The following is a 4,876-nucleotide window of genomic DNA, read 5'->3' on the forward strand; positions in this document are numbered from 1 at the left end:
AGCGTGACAGCATTCGAACCTGTAACCTTCAGATCCGAAGTCCGACGCCTTATCCATTAGGCCACACGGTCACTGACGACCAACATTTACATGTATACGACTCATCTCGAAACGCTCACACCCCTGAGGATTTGTGTTTTCGTTCTACACAGCCGCTGCCCCTTGCTCTTTCCCACCCATTCGTTACATTCAACCTCTGACGAGACCGACCAAATATAGACTGAGAAACAAGACCACACACTTTGTGCATTCGGAATCGAAGGCAGGGCGACCCTCGCCGCATTTGCTACGATTGCCATTTGCTACTTCTGCAGAAGCGGCGGCGGCGGCGACGACGACGACGACGACGACGACGACGAATATCGCGAGAGGCTCTGAGATATGTGAGAAATACATCTATAAAATGTAATTCAGACTGCCTCGTCCCACCTTATGCTGTACCGCTTTGGCAAATGCTTTATCTGCGCCATTCGCCTTAATCGCATCTGAGAGTGATTCTTAAAAAAACGCCTGTCGCTAATTGTTCGTCATCACAGGTACTGTTTGCTATACGGCCACGACGCGCAACTGATTTCCAAAATTCATCTTTCTCCTGTGAGGATGGAACTTACGACCCCTGGTTTATTAGACCAGTGCTCTACCACTGAGCTAAAGAGGCGCGGCCTAGCGGTAGTCTTGGGTACTTCGTCCTTACGGTCGTCTGCATCATCAGACTTTAGCTGACAACACTTCATATTACCGGCTAATATTTGCAGCTATGGCGACAAATTACTGCTTGGCTACACATCTGACACGTAACCGATGTGCTCTCCAAACAACAACACTTGCATTTCAGAACATGTCTTTCACACATGTCTACAAAATCACCTTCACCTTCAAATACAGCTTCCTTGCGACTGACAGAGACGTAGGCAAAGTTTAAAGTTGCTATTTCCATTAAATCTCGTTAATCAGAAAAACGGTAATTTACACTTGCAGCGGAACAAAATTCCGTTCCGCCCAGCGTCTGGCTCGAACCCACGACCCTGGGATTAAGAGTCTGACGCTCTACCGACTGAGCTAGCCGGCTACCTCGGTGAATACCTGCCGGGTAGCACGTCACACAGTACTCGATTGGGTTGGGTGGCCCCATACAGAATCTCTCCATGATGCCTAATGTTTTCCTAACGTCACACTCGTCACGTACTTCACTTTTATGTCATAATCCTTTCTGAGAGGTAAAGAAATTGCATGACAACATGCAGAGCTAGTGGCGTCAAAATTAACGCACATACTTTATGTGACTCAAAAGCCGAACGAGTTACTTTCCGACGTTGTTTTAGATGTGCAAGTGATAGTCAAAACTCGCTGTGTCGGCACTCTGCCGACCATTTCGCTAGTTAACACCGGTCTTGTTGTGTGTGTTTCAAGCTCAAGAGCATCTCCAAGCAAAAAATGGTCAACAGCAACATTCAGACGGTTTCGTACTGCTCAATTGCTACATTAAAACGTTATGTTTCTTTTTCAGAACTGGAAAAACACAAGCGTGACAGCATTCGAACCTGTAACCTTCAGATCCGAAGTCCGACGCCTTATCCATTAGGCCACACGGTCACTGACGACCAACATTTACATGTATACGACTCATCTCGAAACGCTCACACCCCTGAGGATTTGTGTTTTCGTTCTACACAGCCGCTGCCCCTTGCTCTTTCCCACCCATTCGTTACATTCAACCTCTGACGAGACCGACCAAATAAAGACTGAGAAACAAGACCACACACTTTGTGCATTCGGAATCGAAGGCAGGGCGACCCTCGCCGCATTTGCTACGATTGCCATTTGCTACTTCTGCAGAAGCGGCGGCGGCGGCGACGACGACGACGACGACGACGACGACGACGACGACGAATATCGCGAGAGGCTCTGAGATATGTGAGAAATACATCTATAAAATGTAATTCAGACTGCCTCGTCCCACCTTATGCTGTACTGCTTTGGCAAATGCTTTATCTGCGCCATTCGCCTTAATCGCATCTGAGAGTGATTCTTAAAAAAACGCCTGTCGCTAATTGTTCGTCATCACAGGTACTGTTTGCTATACGGCCACGACGCGCAACTGATTTCCAAAATTCATATTTCTCCTGTGAGGATGGAACTTACGACCCCTGGTTTATTAGACCAATGCTCTACCACTGAGCTAAAGAGGCGCGGCCTGGCGGTACTCTTGGGTACTTCGTCCTTACGGTCGTCTGCATCATCAGACTTTAGCTGACAACACTTCATATTACCGGCTAATATTTGCAGCTATGGCGACAAATTACTGCTTGGCTACACATCTGACACGTAACCGATGTGCTCTCCAAACAACAACACTTGCATTTCAGAACATGTCTTTCACACATGTCTACAAAATCACCTTCACCTTCAAATACAGCTTCCTTGCGACTGACAGAGACGTAGGCAAAGTTTAAAGTTGCTATTTCCATTAAATCTCGTTAATCAGAAAAACGGTAATTTACACTTGCAGCGGAACAAAATTCCGTTCCGCCCAGCGTCTGGCTCGAACCCACGACCCTGGGATTAAGAGTCTGACGCTCTACCGACTGAGCTAGCCGGCTACCTCGGTGAATACCTGCCGGGTAGCACGTCACACAGTACTCGTTTGGGTTGGGTGGCCCCATACAGAATCTCTCCATGATGCCTAATGTTTTCCTAACGTCACACTCGTCACGTACTTCACTTTTATGTCATAATCCTTTCTGAGAGGTAAAGAAATTGCATGACAACATGCAGAGCTAGTGGCGTCAAAATTAACGCACATACTTTATGTGACTCAAAAGCCGAACGAGTTACTTTCCGACGTTGTTTTAGATGTGCAAGTGATAGTCAAAACTCGCTGTGTCGGCACTCTGCCGACCATTTCGCTAGTTAACACCGGTCTTGTTGTGTGTGTTTCAAGCTCAAGAGCATCTCCAAGCAAAAAATGGTCAACAGCAACATTCAGACGGTTTCGTACTGCTCAATTGCTACATTAAAACGTTATGTTTCTTTTTCAGAACTGGAAAAACACAAGCGTGACAGCATTCGAACCTGTAACCTTCAGATCCGAAGTCCGACGCCTTATCCATTAGGCCACACGGTCACTGACGACCAACATTTACATGTATACGACTCATCTCGAAACGCTCACACCCCTGAGGATTTGTGTTTTCGTTCTACACAGCCGCTGCCCCTTGCTCTTTCCCACCCATTCGTTACATTCAACCTCTGACGAGACCGACCAAATATAGACTGAGAAACAAGACCACACACTTTGTGCATTCGGAATCGAAGGCAGGGCGACCCTCGCCGCATTTGCTACGATTGCCATTTGCTACTTCTGCAGAAGCGGCGGCGGCGGCGACGACGACGACGACGACGACGACGACGAATATCGCGAGAGGCTCTGAGATATGTGAGAAATACATCTATAAAATGTAATTCAGACTGCCTCGTCCCACCTTATGCTGTACCGCTTTGGCAAATGCATTATCTGCGCCATTCGCCTTAATCGCATCTGAGAGTGATTCTTAAAAAAACGCCTGTCGCTAATTGTTCGTCATCACAGGTACTGTTTGCTATACGGCCACGACGCGCAACTGATTTCCAAAATTCATCTTTCTCCTGTGAGGATGGAACTTACGACCCCTGGTTTATTAGACCAGTGCTCTACCACTGAGCTAAAGAGGCGCGGCCTAGCGGTACTCTTGGGTACTTCGTCCTTACGGTCGTCTGCATCATCAGACTTTAGCTGACAACACTTCATATTACCGGCTAATATTTGCAGCTATGGCGACAAATTACTGCTTGGCTACACATCTGACACGTAACCGATGTGCTCTCCAAACAACAACACTTGCATTTCAGAACATGTCTTTCACACATGTCTACAAAATCACCTTCACCTTCAAATACAGCTTCCTTGCGACTGACAGAGACGTAGGCAAAGTTTAAAGTTGCTATTTCCATTAAATCTCGTTAATCAGAAAAACGGTAATTTACACTTGCAGCGGAACAAAATTCCGTTCCGCCCAGCGTCTGGCTCGAACCCACGACCCTGGGATTAAGAGTCTGACGCTCTACCGACTGAGCTAGCCGGCTACCTCGGTGAATACCTGCCGGGTAGCACGTCACACAGTACTCGATTGGGTTGGGTGGCCCCATACAGAATCTCTCCATGATGCCTAATGTTTTCCTAACGTCACACTCGTCACGTACTTCACTTTTATGTCATAATCCTTTCTGAGAGGTAAAGAAATTGCATGACAACATGCAGAGCTAGTGGCGTCAAAATTAACGCACATACTTTATGTGACTCAAAAGCCGAACGAGTTACTTTCCGACGTTGTTTTAGATGTGCAAGTGATAGTCAAAACTCGCTGTGTCGGCACTCTGCCGACCATGTCGCTAGTTAACACCGGTCTTGTTGTGTGTGTTTCAAGCTCAAGAGCATCTCCAAGCAAAAAATGGTCAACAGCAACATTCAGACGGTTTCGTACTGCTCAATTGCTACATTAAAACGTTATGTTTCTTTTTCAGAACTGGAAAAACACAAGCGTGACAGCATTCGAACCTGTAACCTTCAGATCCGAAGTCCGACGCCTTATCCATTAGGCCACACGGTCACTGACGACCAACATTTACATGTATACGACTCATCTCGAAACGCTCACACCCCTGAGGATTTGTGTTTTCGTTCTACACAGCCGCTGCCCCTTGCTCTTTCCCACCCATTCGTTACATTCAACCTCTGACGAGACCGACCAAATAAAGACTGAGAAACAAGACCACACACTTTGTGCATTCGGAATCGAAGGCAGGGCGACCCTCGCCGCATTTGCTACGATTGCCATTT

This window comes from Schistocerca gregaria, unplaced genomic scaffold (genome assembly GCF_023897955.1).
Source record: "Schistocerca gregaria isolate iqSchGreg1 unplaced genomic scaffold, iqSchGreg1.2 ptg000038l, whole genome shotgun sequence".
Taxonomy (NCBI): domain Eukaryota; kingdom Metazoa; phylum Arthropoda; class Insecta; order Orthoptera; family Acrididae; genus Schistocerca; species Schistocerca gregaria.